The following is a 26,193-nucleotide window of genomic DNA, read 5'->3' as shown; positions in this document are numbered from 1 at the left end:
TACTTTAAAAATGCTTTCCATTATATCAATATAACAGTTTGCATTATTCCTGACAAGAATTCAGGTAACATTCTTATCATTGTTCTGTACCTGTTATATGTCCTTTTATCTCTGGCAGCTTTCATGATTTTCCTCTTTAATTTTGGTTTTCAGGAATTACTTCAAAGTGTCTAGGTGTCATTTTATCCTATTTACTCTACATGGGATTTCCTGAGGTCCTAGAATATGTACTGATAGACTGATGTTTCTATGGAAAATTTTGACCAGTTTCTCTTATATAGCTTTTCTGTTCAACTTTCTTTCTTCTACTTGTTCTAAAATTAATCATTATGTTACATTTCAACTCATTGATAACTAAGTTCACTAACCCTTAGTCCCAACTTTTCAATTCTAGGATTTTAATTTGATTGTTGTTTATGTGTTGGTTTTTTAAAGACTTCTTTAAAAGGTAATTTTAGGCTTACAAGAAAATTGAGCAGGAGGTACAGAAATTTCCGATACACCCTCTGCCCCCACGCACGCAAAGATTTCCCCATTATCAACATACTCAACAGAATGATACATTTTTAACCAAAGATGAACTTACATGGACTTATCATAATCAGATAAGGTAAAGGTCAAAGTCCACAGTTTACCTTAGGGTTCACTCTTGATGCTATACATTCTATGGGTTTGAACAAATCTATAATGATATATATCTGTCATTATTCTCTCATTTTCACTGCACTAAAATGATTGTTTTTATAGTCTTCAGTTCTCTGAAGATAGTCCCCATCTGTTCATTCATTATTTTTACCTTTTCTTGCAGATCATGATCTGCTAATTCCACTGTCTGAGTCATCACTGGTTCTGCATTTATTTGTTTTGATTATGAGTTCCATTTTTTTGCCTTTCACTTTTTAAAAATTTTGTAATGTTTACCAGAATTTATTAATAGATTAACAGTGGAAGCTGATATATATTATTATTTTGCTTTATTCATTTTGCTTTTCCCTGAAAAGCACATTCCTTCTTATGTCTACTGGCTAAAGTGAGGAGATGATCATTCACATTTCACCAGGTGCAAACTGATTTGGGGTGGGCCACAGGTTTTGATAATTGCTGTGGCTGCTAGAGCCAGTATATTTGATCTTATCAAGGTTGACTCCTGCGAGTTGGGCTGTTATTTACCTTTAGATTCATTAGTAGCATAGCTTCTAGTTTCAGAGACTTCAAATATAATACACAAATACTATGGTAATTGTTTCTGACTTTCAGTCTCAACTTCATTGAACAAGTATTTGTGTTATTTTAAGAACAGTAGTTACCAAGGTAAAGTGGTATTCTGCAACTGAAATTATAGTTAGATGAATATGAATTATAGATAAATATTCCACAAATATAACTAAATGTTATAGAACGAAACTGTGTTGTCATAAAGGTTCTTGGTTTTATAAGCCACAGAAATTCTTTAAATTCCTCCCAGAAAATAATAATTCATATTTTCAATGATAAGGGAAAACTCTTTGTCACCACTTTATGTTTGATTTTTCTTTTTGTAAGAATGTACAAGTTAACTTTTTAACCTAAAATCCAGTTCTGTCATGGTTCTTTGTTTCCATCAGCAAGTTTGTTAAAACCCCCAATCCCTGAAAACGTTTAGTTTCCTCACATAAAATAATAAACCTTAAAGATACATAAGCCCTAAAATTCTGTTTAAAGAGAAAACTTATTTGAAAACCTAATAAGGCCAAGTCATGAGGTTAACAGTATTCTCATTGATTTTATTAATTATTATTTTATATTTTTCAAAAAGTTATTTTTACAGTTTCTCATTATTTCTATTTGTCCAAATACATTCTGATAACTCTGTGAGTTAGAAAGCTGTTGTTAAAATAATTTGAGTATGATAATATAGAGATGATACTTATCTCCTCAGTTAAGGACAGAAATAGTACTAATTACAAAGTCTTCATATTTCCAATTCTTCCCATTTCTACTATTCAAATTAATGACAAATATGTACATATATATATATATATAGAGAGAGAGAGAGAGAGAGAGAGAGAGAGAGACATAGACAAAGTATTCCAGTATGTGCAAGATACTGGGATAATTCTTAGAAATTTTATCAAGCACTAATACTATTGATATATTTATTATGTAATCTGCATGCACAAAACCATATTTTCCAATACATAATGGAAAGTATTTATTATTTTCAAAAGAACCTGAAATTTGTAGTTTAAGGAAGTTGAATTTGAAATTAGCTCTACACTAGTTTGTCACAAGTTCATTAAAATATGTATAAGTATTATTTTTCAGTAGTTTTAGGAAGAATACATGAGACATAAATGGAATGTGCCTGGCATATTGATTATCCTAATTAATATAAATAATTGTATTAGGGAAATCAAATGGGGTGTTCAGAGAACATTCAAGAATACAAAACATTAAAGGTGCAATTTTTACTCTGGCATTGATTTTCTGTCTGCGTCTCAGCTTCTCCATGACAACTCTGGAAATACTTAACCATCACACAGAGTTTTCATATGGATTAACCAGTAGGTGGCTTGATGCTACTCTATGAAATGTATTCACATGGTGAGTTCTCCTATCTACTAAGAAAATGATGCAGTGTTCGTTTAAGAAAATACAACATCCATAGTCACCAGAGGCATTTTGAACGGCCTCCTTGTAATAGTAATGTATTTATTCTACTCCATCCACACACTTGATGCCTCTTTTACCCAGCAGTACTCATATCAGGGAATAAACTTTCAATGAGTGACCACAGAACATAAAACATAAAAGAAAAGAGCTTGCAGTTTTCCCTGTGAGTCAAGCTGTTTGAAAGCTTCCCTTGTTCTTATTTTTAAAAATAAGTTTCCTTTCATTAATCCAGTTTATAGTATGTGCACATGATTTACTAAAACAGAGTTCACTACTCATGAATACATCTATTAGACAAATGAATTCTTTTTATTTTTGGTCTATTTGCACTGAGGAAAATTGAGAGAAGGTAAGAATTCATTATACAAAGGAATATGGAAAGGCCCCTGTAGTTACAAGACATGTAAGGCTGTTTATAAGGTAGTTTGATGGAAAAAGAGAAATTAACTTTTTAAAATTAAACAAAAGAATAATTAATACATCCTGACGTTACAAAATCAGTTATGACAATGCCTGTGATTTTTATGTCAGTCTGCTTATTTACATTACATAAAAAAGTTAAAAAATAAAAAGTTACATGTTTCTTTGCTACCATTTTGTCATATATCTAGAGAAACTTCCTTCTTAATTACCTGGGTCAAAGATACCAAGTGCCAATAATTTACCAAATTATTTGCCAAAGCAACCCTCACTATTTGGGTTTTTATTAGTTGGTTTCCACAAGAGAAAACTTTTTTCAAACATCCCTTTTATCACATCTTGGAGTAATTAATCTTGCTTGAGTCTTTCTTAGTGGGCAGCTCATTAATTTCCATGATGTTCTTTCATTGCTGATTAGCTCTCATTTAAAACACAACAAACAAAACCATCATTTTTTCAATTTTTCCAAGGTGTATTTCCTGACACTTCTTTCTAAATCTATTTATCTCACTTCTTCCTAAAGCTGTCTATCTTTCTATCATCTATCTTAAGATAGATATCTATATACATATGTGTGTTTATGTATCTATATATATTTGCATCTATATTTACATCTAATATGATAGTGAAAATTATCTACAGGAAAATTTATACATGAAAGAGGAGGGTAAAATCCTGTGGCTAGTAAGTGCATACTTGACAGAATGAGTGACATTTGAGAGTATTGATGAATTAGATTTTGACAGGTTTATGGCAACTACTTGATAAGTTTCCCATTGTCTAACTGTGATGGATCATGGAACTTGCTGAAAATAATACTGGCAAGAAAACTAGTGCTCATGTGATCTTAGAATCTCTAAGAACATAATAGTAAAATAGTAAAATCAATGATTTCTGTTAAGTAGAAACCTTCTGTGTGTGGTATGGTTTCAGAGACTCTAACCTGATGCTACCTGTTAACAGAGTCAATGTTTCCATATTGTCTGGGTGTCTTCCAGGTTAAATTGACTGAGCCTGGATTATATTAGTGGTACTATAGTAGCAAAATTGCATCTGGAGACCATACGCACATTTTCTTTCCTACCAATTTTCACTTGGTTGTATTTACTGAACTTATGGAAGTGCTGAGTGAGTCATGGCAAGCTGCCTGTCAAGTGAAAGGTGCCATCCAGCCTGGCTGAAGTAAGCTAAGGGACTCAACATCTTTATATATGTGACTGGTAGGCAACAACGTGGCTATTTCATAATTGCGTACGTAACCAATAAAATCACTATTATTATATGCACAAAATTATAGTTGTTGGAGTATTTTTGTCATTTTATCTAATGTGGGAATGCCTTCCATCCAACCTTCTATTGAGATGTCCACTCAGATTCTTTGCGTGTTTCCAATACAAGCCTACATTAATTAAACACTTCCATTCTTGAGTTGTTCCAATGGCTGGCTATTTCTTAACTTCTAGATTTACAAGAAAAGGAGGGAAAAAAACTAGCCTAGCAGCCAAATTTGTCAAGAAGACGTTGGGATATAATATCTGTAGGCAATAGGTACAGGTGATTCCATTATCAAATTAGAAGTTGTACTGAATAAACTCATAGTAACTTTCAACTGTAATCCTGTCAGTTTAAACACCATGCATGTCAGTTTCTGAAAAAAGAAATCTCTAATCCTTTCACTTAATATTTGTCTTTTGCATTTCCCAAACATTCATCTCAGGTCTTTAAAACAATTACTTTTAATGGGGGGCACTTTTGCTGCTCAAGGGACATTTGGCAATGTCTAGAGATATTTTTGTTTGTCACAAGTGGGGAGGATGGGTGCTACTGCATCTAGTGGGTAGAGGCCATGGATGCTGCTAAACATCCTACAATAAACAGTGCAGCCCACAACAAAGAGTTATTTGACCCAAATTGTCAATTTTTCCAAGGCTGAGAAACAGTGATCTAAGGATACACAAAATTAATCTAATTATTTTAACATATATACTTTTAAATTGAAGTCATATTGAATATTATGTAAGATACAAGTATACTACATAGTGATTTGATATTTGAATACATTATGGAATGATCACCACGGCAAGCCTGAAAATCCTCTGTTCCCATACAAAGTTATGGCAATAACAATATTATTGACCATATTCCTTACACTGTATATTACATCCCAGTGGCTTACTTATGTTATAACCGGAAGTTTTTACTTCTTAATCCCTTACACCTACCTCACCCCTCTAACACCCCTCCCCTCTGGCAACCACTGGTTTCTTCGTTCTCTGTAACTATGTATCTGTTTTCATTTTATTTTGTTTGTTTGCTTTCTTTTTTTAGACCCCACTTTATGAGATCAAAAAGTATTTGTCTTTCTATGTCTGACTTATTTCACTTAGCATAATACAACCTAGATCCATCCACGTTGTCACAAATGGCAGGATTTCATTTTTCATGGCTGACTAATATTCCAGTGTGTGTGTATGTATAGATATTCACACACACACAATGGAATATATATATATAGAAGATACATATATATATACCACATCTTCTTTATCCATTCATTTATCAATGAACAATTTATCTTTTCAAATTAGTGTTTTTGTTTTCTTCAGGTAAATACCCAGAAGTGAAACTGCTGGATTGTATGGGAGTTCTACTTTGCATTTTTGGAGGAACATCCATACCGCTTTCCATAGAGGCTGTATCAATTTACAATTCCACGCAATAGTTCATGAGGGTTCCCTTTTCTCCATATCCTTGACAACACTTGCTATTTGTTGTCTTTTTGATGACTGCCCTTCTGACAGGTGTTAAGTGGTATCTCATTGTGGTTTTGATTTGCATTTCTCTGATGATTAGTGATGTTGAGCATCTTTTCAGTTGTCTGTTGACCATCTCCATATCTTCTTTGGAAAAATGTCTATTCAGGTCCTCTGACCATCTTTTTTTTTTTTTTTTTTTAATCTTTATTGGAATATAATTTCTTTACAATGGTGTGTTAGTTTCTGCTTTATAACAAAGTGAATCAGTTATACATATGTTCCCATATCTCTTCCCTCTTGCGTCTCCCTCCCTCCCACCCTCCCTATCCCACCCCTCTAGGTGGAGACCATCTTTTAATCAGGATTTATTTTTTGATGTTGAGTTGTATAAGTTCTCTGTATATTTTGGACTTATAACACATTAATGGTTGTATGATTTGTAAATATCTTCTTCCATTTTGTAGGTTGCTTTTTCATTTTTTTTGATAGTTTCCTTCACTATGCAAATCTTTCTAGTTTGATATAGTCACATTTGTTTATTTTTGCTTTTGTTTCCCATATTGTTTTCTACATTTATGAGAGTACATTAAGAAGCTGAGGCAGATGACTTGAGCAGTGTCACAGAGCTAGAACATATCTTCCAGTTGATCCCAGATTTGCCTGGATTCACATAATCAATGCTTTATCTGCTTTATCCACAGTATGTAAGATAATGCTTGTTTGCTTCTCATGGCAAAGGTATCATTAATTCAGAGGTAAATCATGACTCTGCTTGTTAATAACTGTTAATAACTGTTTCCAAGACAGTTAGCCAAAACCAAAAGAATTTTTAAAGCCCTTTACCATGTTTTTACCTCTCTAGCTATAGGGTATATGCCTAGGTGTTCTTTCATCTCTAATGCTATTGCCAAAAATGATTCATTTTCTTACCTCTCCACTCTATGGGATGTCTGCCAGTTACTTAATTCTGCATACTGTTCCTTTCTATTAGGTGGGAGGAGAGAAATGAGGAGTGGAAACTCTAAGTCTTCTGTAGTTTACTTAAGTCTGTATCTAGCAAATGTTTGCTCATTCCTTGTTTTGAGTAGTGATGCACAATTCTCCTTATATATGCATTCTACAGATCATTTGTTACAAATTTGCACAAGGAGTAGGGCATACTAGTAGATATCTATGGTCAATTTATACTCATGACTCAAATATATTTTTTTAATTTAGTAAGTGAAGAACATTCTTTTATAACTCAGCAAAGTAATGTTGGAGTAGAATAGCAAGGTCCAGTTTAATGTCACTGATGGTATCTGTGATAGTAAAGAAACTGGAAGCAAAAGTGGGACACATACCAGCCTCAATTTGTAGAGGGCATGGAAATCTCTGTAGGACAAAGCTGTGAGAGAAATTAAAAGCAGAAACACAAATTGTGAAACATAAGCTACCACTCTATTTTGGTTTGCAGAGTGGTATGAAAGTAGTTTTTTTTTTAACAGAAAAACAATCATGAGGAGTTTGGTAGAGTCAACTCATAGTGACTCTTTAATCCTATTTTCTGCACCAGATTTGTGTTCACACACATTTGCCAAAGTTTTAAAATTTCCATTGTAAAGACATAGTTCTTATTCTTCAATATTCAACATTTTGTTCATGGAGACTGAAAAGTTTTATTTAAATGTTTCTATATTTTTTCTTTCAGTTTTATTGATATATAATTGACATACAGCATTATATAAGTTTAAGGGGTACAGCACAATGATCTGAAATACATCATGAAATGATTGTCACAATAAATTTAGTAAAAATCCATCATCTCATATATAATGAAAAGAAAGAAAAAAAATAGTTTTTCCTTGTGATGAGAACTCTTAGGATTTACTCTCTTAACTTTCCTATATAACATACAACAGTGTTAATTATATTAATCGTGTTGTACATTACATCCCTCGTACCTACTTATCTTACAACTGGAAGTTTGTACCTTTTGGCTACCTCCATCCTATTCTTCCTCCACCTCTGATAACCACAAATCTGATCTCTTTTTCTGTGAGTGTGCTTGTCTGCTTGCTCTTTGAAGTATAATTGACCTACAACACTGTTAGTTCCTGGTGCTCAACATAGTGATTTGATATTTCCATATATTACAAAATAATCCCAAAAATATATTTTAAAATTTCTATATTTTTTAAACTATTGACCTAATTTTTTATAAGCTTTCTTCTTCTTTAGTAAAAATTTACTTTTGAAGACAGATGTAACTTTTCAGGTATTCTCAACTAGTCTGTGTTCTCCCCACTCCTACCTGCCACCTGCCCTCTAAACACTTCTCCCTGATTCAGCTCAGCAACAGTCATGTCCAGGAAGCTTTTATCTTTTGGCAACAAAAGTGAGAACAAAAAGCAGCTGAGATGGAGGCTGTATGGTGGCAAATATATAAACTGTAACGTGCTTCTAGGAAAATACAGAGACCTCACTATAAGAAAGATAGCCACTCTGGATAAGGGAGTAAGAGCAATTATCCTGAAGAAGGCTTGAGTACAGAATGACAGCTCCTGAATTTCTACTTAAACTTGTACCGCTACACCGCTGAAATTGAGGAAATTGAGTCCCCTTGTTTTAGCCTTATCAACAGTATCTTTGTCCTAACACTAGAGGACAGCGCTGAGTGCCAAGTATTATTTGCCAGCATAATCCAATACTTATCAGCGAGCCGTTTTCCCATTTCTCTTCCCTAGATCTTAGTAATCCCTAGTTAAAAAAATAAATTTAAGCTGTGGTGATTTTTTAAAACTTCTATTCTTTATACATTTTTTCAAAGTGTATTTTACTGATTTTTCAAAGGATTCACTTACTCTTTCATTCTAACAGCTATGTTGGTGTTATTTGATCATTGATCATGTTTTTTCTTTTAATTATAATAGAGTATGTTCTAAGTTTATCTAAAATATTTAATATACATTCTAATTCTTAATATGGTTTTAAGTGCTTATTATTTTTTTAATTTTTAATAAAATATTTTAACATATACCATTGTAGTTATTTTTAAATTCGTATCTAAATTTTGAGTAGTTTATGAAGAAACAAATGCTCATTGCTACAACAAATACGCAATGAGAACTTACATATTCTATATTTGCTTTAATTGAGAGATCAAGTAACTGCTTTTTGAGCATCTGCAAACTGCCCATGGATGTGGTAAAAGAAGAAGATAAATAAACAAGCAATACAATATGCCTGCCTTAGAGACATTACACTCTTGTGGGAAAGACCAAAAGCAACAAATACAACAAAATGCTTATACAGAACATATATATGTATAAAATAGTCTGTGAGCACAAAAAAGGGATATATTTAATTTTAGCTGGGTGGGAAATAAAAGGCTCGACAAGCGAGCACAAATTTTTTCCAGAAAAGTTATAAACCATCCTAAAATCCACAACCTTAATTTTCTTGATTTAATGACAGCCTTGGTATGACTGAGTAGACTGTTCAACTGAAATTATATATTCTTTGGGTAGGTAATGTATCGTTACTTTGTGCTGGTGTTCACAAAAACAAAACAAAACAAAAAAACACACACACTGACTAAACTGAAGAGCTGGTGTTTTTAATCATTTTCATGGCAGTGACCACATAGAGGGGTGGGATAGGGAGGGTGGGAGGGAGGGAGACGCAAGAACGAAGAGATATGGGAACATATGTATATGTATAACTGATTCACTTTGTTATAAAGCAGAAACTAACACACAATTGTAAAGCAATTATACTCCAATAAAGATGTTAAAAAAAAAAAACCCACATCAATACAGCCAGAGTCTTTCTTTGTAGGTATATGGGGTTGTTATATCAGAAACCCTTTATAATATGAAAACAGAATTCACTCTCTCTCACTTTCCTGTACAGACTGTTATCTCTCAAAATAACCTATTTCATTTTGAGATACCTATAACTTTCAGCCCAGAAGCTTGTACCATTTTAATAAACTGCAATATGACGTGTCCAAATAATGGAATTACACTTTAATTATTTTTAATTAAATTTCAATAGAGCCAAAACCAAGTTCAAAATGGAATAAGTTTTCTATGGTCTTTCTTATAATGGTTTATTCACATTTGTATCCATTCAGATCTAATTCCGTATCTATCCAAAATCAGGCATTAGATATATGGTTATTTGAGCTTTTATACTTTCTGAAAAATGGACATTTAAAGCAATCTGCAATTTACAATAAAAAATGTTAGGCTTGAGGATCATATTCATGCATATAATTTTAAACTGAAAATGCATAAGAAACAAACTTTCCCACGTGAATTTTATAAAAAAAGAAAAAAAAACTCACAGCATAGTCCAGGTACAGAAAACTTCAAGAGTGCCACACAATTTATTTAAACTTTTTTTTTGTTTCAATTTCTTCTGAGATTAAACAGACTTCTACGTCTATTGCATCAATGTGTTCATTGACTTTCCGGACTAATCAGAAGTTTTCAAAATGCAATGATTACATGAAATTAATGAACTCCTTTGTCCTGTGTAAATCTGGAATTAATTTGGTGATGTACAGTGAATGGAATCTGAAATATTTCAACAAAATTCAAAATAAAATATTTATTTCAGTTAGTTTTTGCCACAATTGACCTTACTATCCTGACACTTCCACAGTCATATTTCAAATGAAAAGAAAAAATACTTTATTTCAAGTGAGTGAAAGTTGAAATAAAGAAAAATTAAAAGACTTTTAGAATTGTTGACATTCTTAAAACCAATACTAATGCATCAAAGCTCCAATTATTTCTATTCACTTTACATATACACACACCTCTATATTTATATTATATTTACTTGAAGATTTGGGTTTTAATTTAAAATAATTTCTTGAATTATTTTTTATACTGTCTTCCATTTGGTTTCCTCTACTCTCTTTCTCCACAGTCCTTTTAGTTGGAATTTGGTTGTCCTAGATTGCTTAAATATGTTAACCTAGCTTCTCTAATTTTTTTGGCTGTGATTGTTTGTTTTTCTGTTTATGTACTCTTCAATTCACTGAATATATTTTTTCTCCAGGGACAATTTTGGTTTTGTTGAGAAATTAATTATATGATTAAATTAATAAAGTAAAAGGAGAGGCTACTATGTGGTTTTCATTCATGAATGAAACCTGCCAACTGATATATTTCATTCTAGAATGAGTTGGTGAAGAGTCTGACATTTTACTGAGCATTCCCAAATGCCAAAATGCAGATGATTTATTCTTGATTACAACTGCAGCTATTCTAGTCCTTTCCAGTCATATAATTACATTTACTTCTATGCATTTACCTAAGCGGGGGATGTTTGCCATCTAATCATCCTGTGTGCAGGAATGGGTGATTTGGCATTGGCAGATCATCTCTCTCCTCTTTCTTCAGCCTTCTCTGAGGATGTCCTGAACTACGACTTCCCCTGCCTTACTTTATCTAGCAAACATACTAAGTGTTCTTCTTCCAGGTATTTTTTACAACCATTTTCCATTAATTGCCTCTCCATCACTGTTCTGTTTATTGATGTGGGTTTATATGACTTTTAAATCTTGTAATGAGGTTCCAGGAGGGCTAGCAGATCAATCTAGTTCAAAATATTGAACCAGAATCACCAAATACCTATTAATGTTTGTTGTTTTGATCAGTCTAAACCCGTGGCAAGAGATACTATCTTACTCATCTTTCCTTTGTTAGTACTTGGCATAGTGTCTGGCTCATAGTTGGCACTTGATGATGTCCATATGAGTAATTAATGTGTGTCTGTAATACGTTCCTTTTTCAACACTCTTTACTGTTCTCAAGGGTATGAAAGAAAGAGATTCTCTTTCTATAGGTACGTGTATGCATTCTTGTTCTTCATAATTCCCCAAAAGGGCATCTAAGAGAATGCCATTGAACGTCCTCTAGTTCATCCCAATTTCAGTAAAACATATATGACATCATGGACTTTGGAAGGCAAGTAAATTATAAACACCAAAATGAAAGTACGTTTAATGTGACTGAATTATTAAATGCTCCCAAATGGATTATGTAATTGATCAAGAAACCCATTAGTTTAAATGCCCAAACATATTTGTTAGTGTGGTATATCACATTGACTGATTTGCAGATATTAAACCACTTTTTCATCCCTGGGATAAATCCCACTTGAACATGGTGTATGATCCCTTTAATGTATTGTTGAATTTGGTTTGCTAATATTTTGTTGAGGATTTTTGCATCTGTGTTAGTTGGTGACATTGGCCTATAATTTTTTTGTGGTGTCTTTGTTTGATTTTGGTACCAGGGTGATGCTGGCCTGGTAGAATGAGTTTGGAAGCACTCTTTCCTCTTCAATTTTTGGTCATAGTTTTAGAAAGACAGGTGTTCATTATTCTTTAAATGTTTAATAGAATTCACCTGTGAAGCCATCTGGTCCTGAAATTTTCATTGTTGGCAGTTTGTTTGATTATTGATTCAATTTCATTACTGGTAATCATTCTGTTCATTTTTCCTCTTTCTTCCTGATGCAGTCTTAAGAAATTGTACATTTCTAGGAATTTATCCACTTCTTCTAGTCTGTCAACTTTCTTGCACTATAATTTTTCATAGTAATCTCTTATAATCCTTTGTATTTCTATGGTGTTTGTTGTAACTTCTATTTCATTTCTGATTTTATTTATTTGGGCTCTCTTTTATTCTTGATGAGTCTTGCTAAAGGTTGATAAATTTCTTTTACCTTTTCAAAAAATTAGCTCTTAGTTTCACTAATCTTTTCTATTTTTTTAATTCTCTATTTCATTTATTTCTGTTCTGACCTTTATTATTTCTTTCCTTCTACTAACTTTGAGTTTTGTTTGTTCCGCTTTTTTCTATTCCTTTAGGAGTAAGGTTAGGTTGTTCATTTGAGATTTTTCTCGTTTCCCGAAGTAGGCTGTATTGCCATGTACTTTTCTTTCGCTGCATCCCACAGATTTTGGATTATTGCATTTCCATTTTCATTTGTCTCCAGGTATTTTATTGATTTCTTCTTTGATTTCTTCAGTGACTCATTGGTTGTTTAGTAGCATATTGTATAGTCTCCACCCGTTTGTGTTTTTGCAGTTTTTTTTTTCTTGTACTTTACTTTGAGTCTCATAGTTGTGTGGTCAGAAAGATGCTTGATATGATTTCAATCATCTTAAATTTATTGAGACTTGTTTTGTGACCTAGCATGTGATGTATCTTGGAGAATGTTCCATGTACACTTGAAAAGAATGTGTATTCTGCTTCTTTTGGATAGAATTTTCTATATATATATATAAAGTTCATATATAAACATTCATTTACATATATAAATAAAGTTCATTTGGTTTAATATATCATAAGGCCAGTATTTCCTTAAGGATTTTCTGTCTGCATGATCTGTCCATTGATGTAAGTGGGGCCCATAAAATTTTAAAAATATATAAAGAGATAATCTGAAATATGTAGTACTGTCTTAGAATATGGAAGGACAGGCAGTACTGCAGGCTAAAAAGCTGGTGATCCTTATTATGTTTTGGCAAACATTTGGTTAAATTGCTGTTATTTGTTAACCTAGAAGGCACACCACATGCCCATAAGCCTATAGCTATACTGAATAATTCGGGGTATATCATATGTTTGGAGAAGTTATTCAACTGTAATTAGAAGGAGATATTATTTTTGTTCAGAGATTTGCTCTGAGGTCTCTCCTTTAGAATTTCAGCTAGATCTTGTAAGTCAGAACTGAGGTTAAAAAACAGTCTAAGACAGGTGTTTCAGATAGCTTACTGCTGCAGATGTTCTGATTAAAAACAGGGGGAGACAGATGATTCACTCACAGAAGCCAGTAACCAAAAAAAGATAATCAATAGATTTAAACATGATGTCAAGAATAGATTTTTTGGTTTGGTTACTCAACAGTGGAATGAATCAACTAGAAACCTACTACATAAATTTACTGCCAGAGAAATAAGTCTGAATTACAAAATTATCTCAGATTGTTTTATTCCTATAATGGCCCCGAGATTTCCAAACCTTCCCTAGCAGAAAATAGATTCAAAAAGCTCACCATTTCTGGAGAAGGCACACATTTCAACACTCATTAAAATGTGACCATGCAAAAAAAAAATGATAGATTAATCAGTGTAGACTGAGTTTCACTGCAAGACTAAAATCTCTAGAGCATAAGACCAAAAAAAAAAAGTCTTATTTCTTATATCTACCATGTTTAATGTAAAATCAGACATCTCTCCAGGGCAGATGGCTCCCATGTAAATATATGTTTCCACCACCATTAGGATGCTTCCATATTTAACTGGCCAAAGAAAGCCATGTGGCCATATGTAACTTCAAGTGGGCATAGAAGAACAATTTTTTCCTCTGCCTATAAGTGGAGAGAAGCTCATTAGTACTGAATATTAATAATATCTACCCTAAACCAATTTTAAAAATATCTCTCGAAGAACAAAACCAGGAACCATAGAAAACAAGGTATACAGAGTTATTTCCAGAGAAAAGAACAAGGTGCAGGCTGATGGGCTAACAGAAGTACTTAACTCTATTGACAGAATAGGATTCTCCTCAATTCCAGCCTATCAGGAGTTGATAACTGAATGTGTTTGCATTCTTCCTTCTTCCAAGTGGGAGTTTTTATTGTATTCAACAAGTTCCAGTTTTGTCATTTTATATTCAATGTGAGAAGATATCTAGCATGTTTTATTAAAAAAATTAAATCAGTTTCATATGCTAATTGGATAGAAGGGAGATCACATTATTCAGAGATCCTGAATTTTAAACTGGATGAAATAACCATATGGGACTTTGGATTTTCTTCATTGGAGAGAGAGTAAATGTGTTCTATATTTGGAGAAAATGATATGAATTGATATTTGGTGGAACAGAATTGAAGATCATTATTGAGAAAGTAAAATGTTCCTGGGATCCATTATAACCTTCCTCTTGTGTGACTGAACCCCTAAGATTTTAGTTAAGCACATGACCACTATCTCATTCTGGGTCCTCTGAGAAGCATATGACAAAGTACAATTAGATGTAAAGGAGATTTAAACTCCAGGCTAAGTGAAAAAGGATTAAGAGCTGGCGAGGAGCACTTTCAGACTATGATACAGTATGGCATCTGTGAAAGGAAGAATGGAATGTAAAATGATTAGGTAATGAGGTCTGAGTTTAGTGCAGCTTTGAGGAAGCATATGCCAGACATTTAAAGAGACCCAGAAAAAAATGATTACCCATCAGAGAGGTTCTAAACAGAAACAATCTAGCTTTAGTAACCCAACAAGCACAACTGTTGACTTGGTATTGGCCAAAGAGAGCATATCATTGGCTAGAATGCTACAGTGAATCCAAAAGTCCAGCAGCTCGATGACATCTGCCAATTACATTTCTCCTAAACTATTCTCTTAAAGAGAGGTTTGAGCCATGTATTTTCATGACTGACACATTACTCAACTAGAAACTACCTTTATCAGTCTCTCTTGAAGCTAGGTATATAAATGACTGATTTTGGTCAATGGAATAAGTGATTTTTGCAACTTATAGCATTTTATAAGGCAATTTCTTGCTTTCCATTTTCTCTTTCCCTCATTACAAAAGTGTGTATTATATCATGTGAAATAAGAAAAAGGCCTTAGGTAATGATAAATTGAAAAGATATAAGAAATATGAATTTCTTTATGACTTTCAGGTGGGCTGCTTGCCATGCTAGTTTAGCAGCCCATTCTTAAATCAATTGCCCATCTCTAGATTGTTACTTGAGAGATAATTAATCTCCTAACTTGTTTGGGTAAAAGATGTTAAGAGTCTTTTTGTGGTAGCAATTAAACCTATCTAATACAAACAAACATTACCCAAATATGAAAGCAAAGGTAACCAAGCTTCAGAAATTCGTTCTTTAAGTTTCTATCACTAGTAATCAATAGAACTAGTGCTCAAATTCCAATTGTAGAACAATCTCTAACCAGAAATATTATTAGTGTTTAAGATCCTTCCTAGATTCAGACAATTGGCGTTCAAATTCTGGCTTCACTATTACTAGCTGTGTGATCACTGACGTCATTTGTAATAACTTCTCTAAACCTCAAGTTCTCTTTCTACTTTGATGTGGTCATTATAATTGTACATATTTAATAAGATTATGAATATAACTTAAAGAGGATGGTATCCCCAATAAATGTAGAACTTAAACATTATTGATAATTATTTAATATTATTAGTATTTTTGTTCTATATCCCTTCCATTACTCTCTTTTTCCCTAACTGTTCTAACCCCACACTTACTTGCACTCACTTTTTGTAGATGCACAAATACAGTTGCTAGTATTTTAAAATAATCCCACTATAATCCTAAATGGAGATATCCTTTATTTATATGTTCATTTATAAATTTTATTTTATAAGGTAAAAACGAAAACACAGAACAGACTTTGATAACACAGTATGGACTATTAAAGGGTATTTCATTAGTTTAAAATGTGCAGAAATGAAAGAAAACTTGAAGGATTAGGAGAGATGTCAGAAAAAAGTTTGAAGTATTAGGGGACAATTAAAAATGTGACCAACAGTGAACTAGCTATCAATAACCATACAGATCAGTTAATGAAATATAACCAGTGACTCTGACAAGCCTTCAGAAAATATAAAGAATGTAAATGCTATTTGTTGGTGTGGAAAAGATATTGTCTATGAGGAAAAAATAGATATAGAGTTAGGAAGAGTAAGGTTTTGTTGTTGTTTGAGTGATTGTTCAAACATATTTTTATGAATATTGAAATGAGGGGGGAAAACAAACTTCATATGAGACAAATTAAAGTCAAATTTATTATAATCAATGTATTTTAAATATATTTATTTAGGTGAAGAAATTACACTCTGAGAGTACTGACATAGGGAAGGGAGATAATAAAATGCACATATATTTTATGGCAGTGAGTTTTTGGAATAACATCTTTTAAAAACCTGGAATTTTAACGGCAGCATTGGGCTAAAAGTGCATTTGGCTTCTGAAAAGGAGGCCTGGAGTTGACTTGAGGTGTTTCCAATTAGAGACAGCAAGTTCTGGCACAAATCTATACACACCATCTGTGATTAAACATGCAAATACCTACTAGCTATGAGAGGTTAACTACTCTCTTGATCAATATCATGTTACTCTAAATTGCTGCTCTAGATGTTTGTTTTTAAACATCTGAACATTTAAGCTCATTCTTTTTTTTTTTCTTGTCTTTCACTAAAGACAAACCTTAAGATCTAAATTGGTTCTAGTTTGAACAGAATGAGGTCATCATTATCAAAAACATTTACTATTTTCCTGTTAGTTTTTGAGGTGTTGCAAAGTAGATAAAATTGCCTCAACACCTTTGCCTCTTTCCTCTCTGGTAAAAATGGAAATATTCCTCCCATAGCAAGGCTAATCTCACCATCTCTATGCTATATTCTATCACCTCCTCTTCATGCCTTTAATAATTGTCTCTTTTATTCACACCCAAAGACCAAGTGTCTCTTTCATTCCCACTAAGACTTGTGTCCAACCTTTCTTTATTCACACCTCAAACTCTTGCAGCCTGGGGTCTATACTCAAATCTTTACCAGAACAAGTCTGGTTAAAGTTGTGAATGGTCACTTTGTAGGAAAACTGACTTTTAGCTATTATTTTTCATGGTTTCTCTTTGATTTAATCAACCTCTCTTTTTCTTCCCATGATTTTTTACCTTGAGATCTGCGATAAAACACCTTCCCATATTTCCCCCTACATATATAGCAACTTTTTCTCCATCTTTTTCATGGCATTTTTCCCTATGCTAAATTTTTATCTGTTGGTGTTCACCAGTTTTCACCACCCACCATCATGTCTTCTAATGGCACACTCTACTTAGTGAAAACATTCATTTCCATGACTTCTTTCATCACCTAGATTTTTAAAATCTTTCCAGAATTCTGCTCTAAGATTATATTTACTTATTTACTTCTATATTAGAAATTCTGATTTGGACATCCTAGAACAAATACTTCACTCAAAATGTTTTCAAACCAATTTGTCTCCCATTTACCACAAAATCTCTCCCTTTTCTGGTGTTAATAGAGACGGACATTGTGTAATAGCCAGTGTCTAAAGCTAGAAATCTAGTTTTTAGTTGTCAGTATTTCCTCTCTTTTATCCCTGCATCCAAACACTGATCCATTCTCCTTGTCTCCATTGACATTTCTTATTTCACATGACTTCACTTCTTATTTCATACCTCTCACCAGATTAATTCCACAGCCTTCTAATTATCCTTCCTTTTTCTATGTTTGTCTTTTCTCCACTCTTCTCCATTTTCCACATTGATTCCAGAATATTCCTTTTACCAAAATAATCACATTATTCCTTTCATACTTCTTTATTGATGGGAGAATCAATAATAATTCAGACTAAACTAGAAAATATATAGAAATAAAACTTCCATTTGATCCTAGAAGAATACTTCTTATCTCACACAAGCAACTTCTATCAAAACTACAGGGCTTCCCTGGTGGCGCAGTGGTTGAGAGTCTGTCTGCCAATGCAGGGGACACGGGTTCGTGCCCCGGTCCGGGAAGATCCCACATGCCGCAAAGTGGCTGGGCCCATGAGCCATGGCCGCTGAGCCTGCGCGTCCGGAGCCTGTGCTCCGCAACGGGAGAGGCCACAACACTGAGAGGCCCGCACCGCAAAAAAAATAATAAAATAAAATAAGGCATTGTTTCTCATCATCAAAAAAAAAAAAAAATTAAAAAAAAAACAAAAAACTACAAATAGTTTTAATTTGAAGCAATGGGAACTAGGTTGAAGGTATGTAGAATTCAGTGCAAGTTCTAATCATGTTCCTGTTTCAAAGCATTGCTGTAAAGATAGGATATGATAAGCCAAATGTATTTTGCGCTCTATATAGTTTCAAATATAAGCATTATTTGTATTCATATCACTGTTCTCTACCTTCTTTCACTAACTCATTGTGGTTATGCTTTTCTACATGCATTTTCTATTCCTACTCTTTGCTGTAATTAAAACCTGATTCTCTCCCTAAATCTTTAAATAATCTTTTAAAAATCACTGTTTAGCATTATTTAAGACTTCTTAAAATATAACAACAGCTGTTTCACATTTTCCCCCTGTCAATTCCCTGCTATTGTGTTAGCAACCTGACAGCACATTCTTTTAACCATTCAGGATCCTGGACAATATAGTCATTTAATGCCTATGCAGACCCCTTCTTTCTTGCCCAATTAGGAACTAATATGATACATCAAACTTGAACAAATGATCTTTAATTCATGTATAATAACATCTGCTTCTCTCAAGTCATTATTCATTTTACATTTGCTCAGATCCAGTTTCTATTCTAGAATCAGCTGTCATGTTGTATGACATCAAAAATGTTTATTAAATGAATAGAGTCAAATCCGGATATATGTTGAGCCCCTATTATGTTCTCTGCTTTGGTGTGTGTTGCAACTGAAATAGAGAAAACTGAATCAGGGCTATCAAGAAATTAACATAGCAATAAATATATAGCATTTTAAGGAAATTAGCACTAGCCTGGGTAAAGTTGGATTTAGAGTAGGGAAGAAGATGGTGGTAGGAGAAATTAAAATGATAGATTATATTACACAGAATATAAAATGAGGAGGAAATGAAATTTTTCTATTTTGTTCATTGTTCTTTTTGTGGTTTTTAAATTCATTTCTTTATCTCAGTGGTTAGAAGGATAGCACATAGTTGACACTGTTTTGTTTTGTTTTTTTAATAAATTGCTTCCCTTAGAAGAGAGAGACATGGCTTTACAGAGGATTTGGAATTTTAAAAAAAAAGCATTAAGATTTCAATGATCAGATATGCAAAGTCAGAAAATTCTATGTTCATAAGATGCTGATAATTATGGACCTTCTCCGACTAAGCCCTCATTCTCCTATAGAAGAAAAGCAACAATAGATGCTTTCCCATTTTGTTTTCCTTCACTGCGGGAGTAAGGATAGAGGGAAGTCAGAAATAGAGTTTAGTTAAATATCACAAGAGATTCTGAACGCACTTTGAAGAATCTCTACCTATTTGGACACCAATGGAAAACAATATTGATTTCTGAAGCAAAATAAGCATAGCACATTGAATTATAATTTCACAGGATAACTATGCAAGGGAACTGTATGGTTATGTCAAGGGGGAAATACATAAGGGGAGAGACCATTAGTGAAACATGTCAAAATGGGATTCTTCCTATCTCAGAGGTGGTTCAGGCTAAAGAGGTCAAGACTAAACTACAGATCCAAATACCCCACATTCTAAATCCAGTTGCTAAACCACCTGTACAAGGTATGCTAAGAGATTATAATAGTGGTTCTACTAGCATTAGGCTTTCATCCCCCACCCCCAGGCAATATAAGAAAGACAAAGGATTTATTGAGCTTTTGATGGGACTAGAGAGTGAGGTTTTCTTCACAATAGAGTTGTTAGTTTATTATGTAATATATGGATGATTTCCATCAACTCCAGTCCAAGGAAAAAGATATCAAAGAGAACAAATTTGGAGATCTTTAAAACAAAACTTTATAGATATAGTTGAAACTATCCTTGTACTTCCTCCACAATCTCACTTTTTTCTTCAAAGCTAAGTACCACTGCATCTATGTTCTTATCATTTGGTGCACATGTACATACCTATATTTGCACATATCTATATACGTATGTGTACATATATACTACATATACATGTATAAAAAGTGACAAAACACTGGTGTGTATAATCAACAAAACTTGCTATCATAATATATGTTTGCAACCTTTTTTTACACAAAATTGTTTTTACAATCTTGTAAAACTGGATAATTCAATTTGGATAATTCAAGTATTCAAGTACAACTGCATTCACTTTGCTGTTGTTTGATGATCCATTGTATTTATAGTTTATTCATGCTTTACAATCTTGAAATCTACTTCATTTGTTTTCTTTTCTAATGCAAATAATGTTGAAATGAGTAACATTACACTTATCTCATCATACAAGTATAGGAAAGTTTTCTCTGGGATATATTGGTACCAGGGGTTTTCCTGCATCTTAGAATATGAGTATAAGACTTTGTCTGATTTAATAATAATGATAGCCAAAATGTTTAAGTTCTGTTTCTGAATAATCTATTTGCCTATCCCTGGTTCAACACCCAAATTCTTGAATTTTATAGATTTGTGTCTTAAACCTTTAAATGTCATATCTTCTCTCCTTGGGTTTATGTTATATTGTCTGGCCTATTCGTGGCTTTTAAAATTCCCTAAAAATTTAATGAAGGGTTTTTCAATTTTAATGGAAAAAAAAAAGTGGTGGTTTTGATTTCACTGCTTTGAATTTATAAATTAATTTATAGAGAATTGATATCTATTGAATATTGAACATTCCCATTCATGAACACGGTACATCTTTGCACATAATTATCTTATTTTAAAACATTCATTAAAAATTATAATTATACCTATAAATATCTTGCCTTTTTGGCTTATTCCTAGGTACTGGAACATGCTACTACTATTGTGAGATATTTTTAAATTACACTTTCTAATTAGTTGTTGCTAGTATATAAAATTTTTTAAATGAGTATATATCCATGAACTTGCTATGCTCAGGCAATATTTAATAAATAAGCATTTTTTTTCTAGTTTTTCTATTGGAAATAAGAATACTCTCTGTAAATGAAGAAAAGTAATCCTAATTTCTCATGTGCATCTATATCACTATTATTATCATTATTATGATTTCACCTAGGACCGCCCATGTAATACCAAAAGCAGTAAAATAATGATGATGTTTTTACTTTTATCGATACCTAAAGAAACATTTCTAATAGCTCTCCATTTACTAAAATGTGCGTAGGTTTTTGTTTTTATTTTGTTAATGTGGTTAGGGATATTTACTTCTATTCCTTCTTTGCAAAAATGTTGAATTTTAGTAATAAGTATTCAGTATTTAACAAATAATTTTTTGTATATGTTGAAATCATTATCAAAATGTTACATTTTATTTTAATAATAAGGTAAAACATACTGCTAGATTAAACAACCTACTGTTAAATAGTCATTCCATTCCTGGTTCCTTGGCTCTCCAAAATATATGCACCTTCTTCATGTATGAGGCTGACTACCTTATTCTCATTCATACTTCTGAGTTTCCACTGTTGCATGGAATTATTTTTTTCCTCCTCTAAAACCTTGAAGGACAATATAACCTCACTTCAATTCTAAAATTTCTTCTCAGACCCTTAGAATCCATATCAATGCCAGGTTCCCTTAATTTATATTGTCTTTACAGTCATTACAGCATGTAACTATTTAACTCAAGCCACTTTTCTTTCCCTAAGTTTATTATAAACTGTTTGAAGGAAAGAATCTTGCCTTAGATTCCTTTGCATCTCTTCCATTTTTTACCATACTGTGGTATAAGATGAATAATTAATATATAATGATTGATTCATTCATTAAAAGAGAACAAAGATAGAGACAGAATACATAAATGGGGAGAAGAACACACACACACACACACACACAGAAAAATATGCAGAGAGCTCAAGTTATGTATTTGCGATAAAGGAATGAACAGTAGGAATACAGTAAAACGTTTTTTTTAAAATAGCTTACATGATTGACCAAGGCAAAAAGATGAATAGAAGAGTACTTTAGTGAATAGTGTTTGAAAGTAACTACTTTGGGAAATTTTGATTTTCTATTCAATTATTACTGCTATTTGTTCAATTAAAAACAAAAAACAGCATTCACAACTCAACAGCTCACCTCTGAATGTTATGGCAGTAAGGGGCAAGGAGAAAGGGTACTGATTAGACAAGAAGACAGATTATATATATACATATATATATATATACATATATATTTCTAAACCAATTTGTAAAAACTGTATTTGTTGCACTGTGCACAAACTTTTTATACTAAATAAATATCAAACTACATTCTTCTAAAAGATGTTTCTAATATTTCTTAAGTTAACTCCATATATATTATGTACAGTGAAGACATTTTTAAAAAGCAATAACTTGGGCAAAACAACCCTAATGGTTTGTTAAACCATTCCTATGTTCTTATTTAAAAATCATAAGATTGTGCTTCTGTATAAAGTTTGTACATACAGCAGTGTAAAATACTGACACATTTAAAAAATAAAAACAAAGTTGAAACTCAGAATCCTTTTGATTATATGCTCTTATGTTTTTGAAAAAGAGAAAAAATAATGCAAGACTCAGAATTTGGGAGTGGTTAGTGTGCCTTGTTTTCATTTTACTTTTTGACTGGCTGCCTGCATGCTGATGACAATGTAGCTGAGCTGTTTGTGCTACTGCTGCTGCTATAGCCATATCTTTTAAATAAAGTTTTGTCATTAATTATCTGTTTGACTCTGAGCAAAACACCAAAGAAATTATCTTAGTCCTTTTTTACACTGATGTGAGATGAATAGTTCGCCTATACCAACATTTCTTAAAGTGTGTTATTTGGAACAGTAGTCCCACGATATATTCCTCAAACAGCTTATTTGTATATGTGTAGATAGATGGATAGATAATATGTATGTGTGCCTGCGTGTGTGTATACACACATTTTTTCCCCTAGAAATGCTGCCTACTATATCATCCCTTAGAGATTTACAATGCTCTTGAACCATATTACATAAGATCTCAGAATTCCTGCTGTAAAGAAAATTGTTTGACCATTTGCTCCAACATTTTTACAAAATACTTTTAAAACACAGAACTATGATATTTTCAAGGTCACCGTCATATCATAATTATTCTTATTTGATAACTCTAACCCTAGCAACCTATTTTGAGGGAAAATAATTATTGAGCTGCAAAAACAATGCCCCACATAATCATCTCATTGACTGTAGCATTTTAAGCTGACAATTTGTCCCAGGCTAAGAGTTTTTAATATTTAAGACAGACTAGAATACTAGCCTAGTATTGGAATACTAGAATACTAGAATACCAAAGTTGTCTTGGGTGAAATAATATAAGAATTCTGGGCATGATTATCACATGGAGAAAGACCCAAGAATTCATTTATGTGCTTATCTCAAGAAACAGCAGAAGAAATATTAGACATGTATAAGTTGTGTTCACACATGTTTATACGTTCGTTCTTTGGAAATAACCATTTTTCAATTTGCACATAAATCTTTGATTTTCAGGATACTGCAGAAACTTCTTTTTTTAAACATGATGTAGTTGAAGCTTTATGTATTTATATATTATTCTTCTGATAAATTAGTCAAAAATAGAACAATGCTTAAGTGGTATGATTTTTAATAAATATCTTGAGCAGTGGAAGTTTCAGAGTAAAAAAAAATGAAGGTATAGAACAGAAACATAATTTAGGGTTCTTTAAGGGATCTTCTGAGCACTCTCAAAATTAACAGAAAATTAAACTTGATTTTTAAAATAATTGCATTTTTAAAGAAAAGCCTTTTTTCTTTGCTAAAAAATGAATAGTGCTGCTTTAATAAACATTGTATGTTTAATTTTTAGTTATAATAAGCAAGTTACGAAAACTCCAGTCTTGTGAGAATTGAAAGAAGGAAAAGCAATGGGTAAAAAAGAACATTACAAAGACAGAGTGAAAGAAATTTTCATGACTTTCCTGAACAAATAAAAATATTTGTGAAGAGAGCTTCAAGATGGAGGAGGAGTAAGATGTGGAGATCACCTTCCTCCCCACAAATATATCAAAAATACATCTACATATGGAACACCTACAGTACACTTACTGGACACTGGCAGAAGGCCTCAGACTTCCCAAAAGGCAAGAAACTCCCCACATACCTGGGTAGGTCAAAAGAAAAAAGAGAGACAAAAGAATAGGGACGAGACCTGCACCTCGGGGAGGGAGCTGAGAAGGAGGAAGTTTCAACATATTAGGAAGCCCCTTCACTGGCAGAGACAGAGCATGGGGTAAGCGGGGGGAGGGGGGGTTGGTAAGCGGAGGGGGGAAGCTTCAGAGCCACGAAGGAGAGGGCAGCAACAGGGGTGCAGAGGGCAAAGCAGAGAGACTCCCGCACTGAGGATCAGTGCTGACCAGCTCTCACCAGCTTGAGAGGCTTGTCTGCTCACCCACCGGGGCGGGTGGGGGCTGAGAGCTGAGGCTCGGGCTTCGGAGGTCAGATCCCAGGGAGAGAACTGGGGTTGGCTGCTTGAACACAGCCTGAAGGGGGCTAGTGTGCCACAGCTAGCTGGGAGGGAGTCCAGGTAAAAGTACGGAGCTGCCTAAGAGGCACCACTGGTTTCAGGGTGCGCGAGGAGAGATTTCAGAGCACCACCTAAATGAGCTCCAGAGATGAGCATCAGCCGCGGCTACCAGCGCAGACACGAGAGACGGGCATGAGACGCTAAGTCTGCTGCTGCAGCCACCAAGAAGCCTGTGTGCAAGCACAGGTCACTATCCACACCTCCCCTGATGGGAGCCTGTGCAGCCCGCCACTGCCAGGGTCCCATGATCCAGGCACAACTTCCCCGGGAGAACATACGTAGTTCCTCGGGCTGTTGCAACGTCACACTGGCCTCTGCCTCCACAGGTTGGCCTCGCATTCCGTACCCCTCCCTCCTGCTAGCCTGAGTGAGCCAGAGCCCCCAATCATCTGTTACTTTAAACCCATGCAGTCTGGTGGAGGAGGAGCAGATGCCCTCAGGTGACCTATACGCAGAGGTGGGTCCAAATCCAAAGCTGAACCCCAGGAGCTGGGCGAAGAAAGAAGAGAAAGGGAAATTTCTCCCAGAAGCCTCAGGAGCAGCGGATTAAATCTCCACAATCAACTTGGTGTACCCTGCATCCGTGGAATACCTGAATATAAAACAAATTATCCCAAAATTCAGGCAGTGGACTTTGGAGCAATGATATATATATTTTTTCCTTTTTCTCTTTTGTGAGTGTGTATGTGCATGCTTCTTTGTGTGATTTTGTCTGTATAGCTTTGATTTCACCATTTGTCCTAGGCTTCTGTCTGTCCTTTTTTTTTTTTTTAGTGCAGTTTTTAGCACTTGTTATCATTAGTGGATTTGTTTTTTTGGTTTGGTTACTCTCTTCTTTCTTTCTTTCTTTTTAATTTTTTTATTTTTAATAATTATTTATTATTTTAATAACTTTATTTTATTTTATTCTTTCTTTCTTTTTTTTTTCTCCATTTTCTTCAGAGCCGTGTGGCTGACAAAGTCCTGGTGCTCCAGCTGGGTGTCAGACCTGAGGCTCTGAGGTAGGAGGGCCGAGTCTGGGAGCAGACCCACATAATATCAAAGGGTGAAAGCTTTCTCAGAGATCTCCATCTCAACGCTAAGACCCAGCTCCACTCAATGACTGG

Source organism: Orcinus orca, chromosome 11 (genome assembly GCF_937001465.1).
Source record: "Orcinus orca chromosome 11, mOrcOrc1.1, whole genome shotgun sequence".
Lineage (NCBI taxonomy): Eukaryota > Metazoa > Chordata > Mammalia > Artiodactyla > Delphinidae > Orcinus > Orcinus orca.
The sequence above is the reverse complement of the archived record's forward strand: the minus strand, read 5'-3'. Positions refer to the sequence as shown.